The sequence below is a fragment of the Malania oleifera genome, chromosome 3, assembly GCF_029873635.1.
Source record: "Malania oleifera isolate guangnan ecotype guangnan chromosome 3, ASM2987363v1, whole genome shotgun sequence".
Taxonomy (NCBI): Eukaryota; Viridiplantae; Streptophyta; class Magnoliopsida; order Santalales; family Ximeniaceae; genus Malania; species Malania oleifera.
In genome coordinates, this window is record NC_080419.1 from 20,508,555 (window position 1) to 20,515,739 (window position 7,185).

Genomic DNA, 7,185 nt, shown 5'->3' on the forward strand with positions numbered 1-7,185 from the left:
GTGTCAATGCCTTTTCACCGTGTCAGGAGATTTTTTTAGTTTTTAAACATTACTATTAGCATGGTAAAGTTAGAAAATAGTGAATGTTGTTTTTCAAATGAAATTGGAATTTAAAGTGGTAGATTTCTAAATTTTAGGTTCTTGTTTATAATTTGGAAAATATTAGATTAAGAAAAAAAAAATCATGATAGAGAAGTATCATGAACATTATTTTTTTTCATGTTTATTTACTAAAAAAATAAATTTCATGATACTTCTTTATCATGGTTTTTTTTTTTCTTAATCTAATATTTTCTAAATTTAAAGTTGTAGATTTGTAAATTTTAGGTTCTTACTTGTAATTTGGAAAATATTAGATTAAAAAAAAAATTCCATGATAGAGAAGTATCACGAAATTTTTTTTTTCATGTTTATTTACCAAAGAAAGTGATAAAGGAATATACACACATAAGATTGAGTAAATTAAGGAATAAAGGCTTTATTTTAGCTTTTTAGAATTATTAAAATTCTCAAGTTAAATTCTAATAAATATAGTCCTTTATAAAGTCAAGATAACATAAAAGAAAGAATTTATTGATGTGGGAAAAGAAGAATGAACCATAAATCATGATTAAACACGCTTGAGGGACTTGGTTGTAGTAAAGAGAAATCTATCACATGTAAATATTATGGAATAAGATTTGATTCTACTAATGTAAATTTTATAGATATATTATTTCAAAAATAAAAAATTTCAACCAAATGAAATTTATTTTTAAAACATTTGTTTGAAGATGAAATAATTGAACAATGTGCCTAAAGCAGTATACTCTGTTGCACCGTGAGACTGCACGTGCACTTAAGCCCAATAACAAGGTAGTCTTTTATCATGCAAAAGGGTTTTGCAAAGAGGATTATTTTTTCCTCCTCTTTTTATGAATAAAAATTTTGAAAGTTCTTTTAATAAAAAAATTTGTTTAAAAAAAAATAATAAAAGAAATATAAGACGAAAAATTATTTTTATTATATTTTCTTTATATACTAAATACTATTAAAAATTTAAATTAAAAATTTTTAAAATTAAATTTTAATGATGCATGAAATTTAAAATTTTAGTTCATTAATTTGATTTTGTTTTTTTTTTTCTTAATAATCAATCATGAAAATATAGAATTTTTTTATATATAAATTTTTTTTGTCTGATGCTATTAAAGTTTTAAATAGGACTTGAGTGAACTATGCTTTGAACTTTTAAAATTAATGTTTATAATTTGCAGAAAACCCCATAAATGATTTAGAGTTGATGGGGCTCTTATCCTTTACAAGGAAGTGGGTCAGTGTTAATCCAATATCCTACAGTTCACAAGCTGGGAGTACAATGTTCAGAATTTTTCAGTCAATAAATATATGATTTTCATTTTTGAAACCTCTTTCCAAAAACTCACCTTAATTATTTGTCCGACCTAAGAGCCAATAACAAATGTACCAAATATTTTAAATGAATGCTGCATACACCGAGAAAATATTTGCATCAAAAGATTTTGTTTCAAAAAGGATTTTTTATCATATTTTTCGTCTATATCAAATATTATTTAAATTAATTTTTAATACAACTAAAAATTTTAAAAAATCAAATACTAATTCTGTGTAGAATTAAAATCTCGCTAAATAATTTATTATGCATTTTATTTTTTTCTTATTTATCTTGACAATCAAACAAAAAATATAAAAAAAATTATTATTTTTATTTTTCTAACATTTTTTTTAAGTTTCTAATTGACCCGTTGAAGCTAAAATTATATACAATAAAATTAATATAATTCTATATTATATTTTATTTACATATATACAAAAGTGTCATGTCCATCTTGTTCAATTACCCATTTAATGAGTTTTATCCGATCATCTTTTTCCCTTTTACTTGCTTGCCTCTCTCGCATCCACTATATAAAGTTTTGGAATGCATTAAAGTGAGAAATAAAGTTCGTATTGAAACTTTATTAAATATTTTAATATAAGATAAAATAAAAAGGAAAAAAACCTCCAATCATTTGTCTAATACTCTCCTCATTGACAGGACTGGTTCCAACCACAATGTCCAAGTCCAGGAGGCTCTTAATTGCATCCCCATCCCAAAACAATGACATGATATGTGTACATGCACAACACTAGATGGACAGCTGGAGTTGGCCATTAGGTACAAAAAAAAATGGCGTGTATCATACACAGCTACACAACACTCCCCCACATCTCTTTGATCTTATGAAATTTATGTTCATTTGGGGCGCGGGATTAGTCACATGAACCGTAAAATAGACATATAAAAATTCGATGCATAATTCAAAAAAAAAAATAAAATAACATGATATGTGTACATGTGCAACACTAAATGGACAACTGGGAGTTGGCCATTAGGTATAATATTTATCTTTTTCGTCCTTGAATTCTTGAAATTTATCTTTCTTTAAAATTGTAGGGTCGATTTCAGGGAGCGTGGGATTAGTCACGTGGACTGTAAAACGGATACATAGAAACCTAGTACGTAATTCAAAAAAAATAAAAAAATAAAAATGACATGATATGTGTACATGTGCAACACTAAATGGACAGCTGGGAGTTGGCCATTAGGTACAAAAAAATAGCGTGTATCATAAGCAACACTCCCCCACATCTCTTTAATCTCATGATTATTTTGAAATTTAATTTAAAAAATGACATGCCTTGTCTATATGAATATGTATTTATGATTTTTTATAAAATATTTATACATGTGTATTTGTATAATATAATATGATATAACTTGTAAAATACTATTTTCAAAAACAGTGCTAAATTGTTAACATAACATTGATTAGCAAATTTTTAAATATATTTTTATTACAAGTATATTATTCTATGGTTTGATATGTTGGGTATAATGCTATGGCATATTCTTATAATGTAATTTCATTACATATTTATATTAAATAACATATACTTTTAAATTAAATTACTGTTTCCAAAAAGTTATGATATAATAATGCTTTAACTAATTTTTTTTAACGCAAACCTTAATTTTATTGATCGCTCTCATTTATGGCAAAGAAATACCGTGGTTACAAACATGACACATGTGATTTATAAATAAACTATCAAAATCATCACAAACATCAAAACCAATACTAATAAAAAAATCAGTATCATAATCCAAACTAAAACAGTTTAAACAAAACGTAAATCAGAGGAAAACTAAATGATGATAATTAAAGATGAAGGCTTTGAATACTCATCTTATTCATACGAATGATGCCTCTCATTTTACACGGCAACACATCTCTTACAAAATATCTCCTCCCTTGAGAAGCCAAGAAATCCGCCACTTGATTGCTTTTTCTAAATTAATGCTTTAATCAAATATTACAAACTAATACTACAAATATTGCAATATGATTAAAATGAACAATAGGTTGATACTGATGGTTGAAACACTAAAATGGGATTGGAAGAGCTACTTTCAATGGAAGGCTGCAATTTCCTAACAGTGACAATTTCGAATCCTACTAATAGTTTAGGATATTCTTTATTGTAATTATGATGCCTTGAAGCACAAGGAGATTTTATTTGTTGGTATTAATATAGTGGTGTGTAGATTATTTTGTTGCTCTCTACGATATTTTTGAACTAATAAATTTTATGTTATATCAATTTGAACTTGATCGATTTGTCCAAGTACAGCCTTATAATGAGAACTAGAGTGCAAAATATTTCCATGTTATTGAAAATCATTGGGGAAAAGTGAAAGTTATTAGAGATTTGAACGATGATAAACGAATGATGATAAAGTGTTTTTTAGAAATAAATGTCTTAAATTAGAGAAATGAAAACAAAAAATGATATAAAAACTTAACCTTTTAGAAGGACAAGTGTTCTATCACGTAGGACTCATAAATATTGTAGAAAGTAAGGGAAGGAAAAGTTAAAGGAGGGAGTCGTGGAAGGAAATACATTAAAAAGAGAGAGAGTGTGAATGTGTGATAGATAATTGTTTTGAAATGTTGAAAGGTTGACTTAAAATAGGTAATCTTAATTGAAAACCTTGCATAATATAAGGATATAATTTGTATTTTCAGTCACACCGACCTATTCTTTTTATGATTTAACGAGTATGCGAGATTGAAATGAAATTGTTTTTTTTTTTATTTTATAATTTTATAAATTCACCAAATAACTTGTTATTTCATATCACTCACAATCCATTTCATTGCAAATCAACTAACTAATTCAATGTCAAAATTATACTGACCTTCCAAGGTTCTGTACTTTATGTAAACATATTGGCCACACTGTCAACTTTTGTGGTCTCAAGAAAGGTAAAGTTGTAGGTGCTAAAGCAGGTGAATATAAAAAATCTGTTGCAGTGTCTATTAAGATGAAGGGTAATGCGAAGGGGGAAAATTTGGCGATTGATGAAATGGTAAAATATGGTGATGACTTATCTGTTCAAAGGAGGTCTGGTTTTGCTATGGATCCTATTTGTCAGTCCCATGTGCCATCGAGCTACGGGCCTATGGGGTTAGTGCATTATGTTCACCAAAGTAGCAAGGTGTGTGATCTATTCCCTGAAACAGTGTTTGAATGTCACTCCAACAATCTGGTTGTGGCTAATGGTTTGGAATCACAGATGAAGAAAATGGATGGTAGTAAATCCAATGGTAAGATACAAAAGTGTATTAAGGCTATCCCTTGTGGTGATGAAGAGAAAAATGTGACTGATGTTGTTTGTTCCCTTGAGGTACCAGATGGGAGGGTTGGGGGAGTGACTGATAATTCTATTTGAGCTCTTTATCCCTGTCAAGATGAACCCCAGCAGATGGTATGTGCACTGAAAGCTGTTGGTTATGACAGGGGTGGCATCTCCTGTCCAATCAGTAAAGGAGTGATTAATGGATTTGTTAGTGGAAAGTCTAAGAAATCTGGTAAAAAAGGAGGTGGATAGACACAACCAAACAAGAAAGGAGGGCCAGGGCCCTCTCTATCCAAATGAAGGTAATCGTATGGAATATCAGGGGACTAAATAGGCCCCTGAAGCAAAAAGGGATAGAAGATCTCATTAGAATAAATAGAATCGATATGATGGAAATTTTGGAAACAAAGATGTCAAAGGAAAAACTGGAAACAATGATGGAAAAAAAGTTTAGTAAATGGGAGCAAGTTAACAACTTTGAGTGTCATCGGGGTGGGAGAATTGTTGTCCTATGGAACCCCCTCCAGGTTGACTTGCAGGTCCACCATTTGAGTGCTCAAGTTGTTCACTGTCTGGTGAAGTGTAGGGTGATAGCAACTGAGATGTTAATTAGTTTTGTATATGGCCTAAATTCCCTTGTGGGAAGAAGAGTGTTGTGGGAAGATATCATTCAGACAAGTTGCTCTGGTCCTGGTGCTTGGCTTCTTTTGGGTGACTTCAATAGTGTGTAGAGCAATGAAGAAAAACGAAACGGAGGGCCTGTATCTAAATATGAACTGAAGGATATGAGCGATTGCTTTAATGTTGCAAGATTATCAGATGTTAATTCCTCAGGTTGCCACCTTACCTAGACAAATGGCTCGGTTTGGTGTAAGCTAGATAGAGTTATGATTAACCAAGACTAGTTCCTTACTGATTGGAAAGTGCATGCTAATTTCCAATTTCCTGGTTGTATTTTTGACCACTCTACTGCTCTTGTCTCTTTGTTTTTTGATCCGGAGTTGGGCAGGCCTCCTTTTAAATTTTTCAATATGTGGGCTACTCACCCTGACTTTCAAGATAAGGTTAGGGTGGGTTGGCAAATGGATTTTGTGGGGAGTTGTCAGTTCTGCCTCATTCAGAAACTACAGATGCTTAAGAAGCCTTTACGTACTCTTAATGCCTTGCACTTCTCCTATTTCTCATCTCGTGCACAAAATGCTTGTGATGACCTTGTGGAGGCCAAGAGAAGTTACATGATGCCCCTGACTGTGAAGAATTGAGAAAGATGATGAGATCTAAAAGAGTCATAGCAGAAAAATTGGGGGAGGCAAACAGATTGTTCCTTTCCTAGATGGCCAAGAGTAAATACTTAAGTTTAGTGACAGAGCATCCTCCTTCTTTCATGCAATGCTGAAAAGAAACAAAAATAGGAATCACATCACGTCTATCACGAAGCAGAATGGAGAAAATACTAAATCTTATGATGAGGTGGCAAATGAGTTTGTTTCCTACTTTAATCAACTTCTGGGTTCTGAGAATGAATGTTTAAGAATTAATATACAGGTAATAAAAAGAGGCCCTGCCCTCAGTGATGCTTGGAAAAATAATATGATCATGGTCCCTTCTAATGAGGAAATTAAAGAGGCTCTGTTTGGGATTGGTGAGGATAAGTCTCCTGGTCTTGATGGGTTCTCTTCGGGTTTCTTCAAAAAGGCTTGGAACATTGTTGGGCCAGACTTTATTAATGCTGTTAAGGAATTTTTCCTAAATGGAAGACATTTGAAGCAGTTAAACCACACTTGCATTGCCTTGATCCCGAAACTCAACCATGCGAATTCTGTAAGTGATTTCAGACCAATCTCCTGCTGCAATGTTATCTATAAGGTTATATCGAAACTAATTGCTGCAAGATTAAAACCTGCTCTTGATGATTTGATTTGCCCTGCACAAGCTGCATTCATTAATCAGAGATATATGATAGAAAGTATATACCTTGTTCAAGAACTGGTTAGGGGTTATGCTAGAAAAAGAGTTTCTCCACGATGTATGATCAAAGTGGATTTGAAGAAAGCTTATGATTTAGTTTCTTGGGGCTTCCTTAAAGAATTACTAGAGCTGTTGGAATTCCCAGAGATTATGATAACCTGGATTATGGAGTGTGTGACAACTGCTTCGTACTCTATTGTGTTGAATGGGAGGTTCAAGGGCTTCTTCCTTGGGAGGAAAGGCTTGAGACAAGGGGATCCCCTGTCTCCCCTACTATTTGTGCTGTGCGTTGAATACCTATCGAGGCTTATTCGCTCCATATAGAATAAGAATGACTTTAAATTCCACCTGAAATGTGAAAGTTTGGGGATAACTCATCTGGCCTTCACAGATGATTTAATGCTATTCTCTCGTGGGGATTTTGCTTCTATTAATTATCTGTTGAACTGCCTCAATGAATTTTCTTGCTGCTCAGGGTTGATAGTCAATCTAAATAAATCAAATCTCTACCTAGC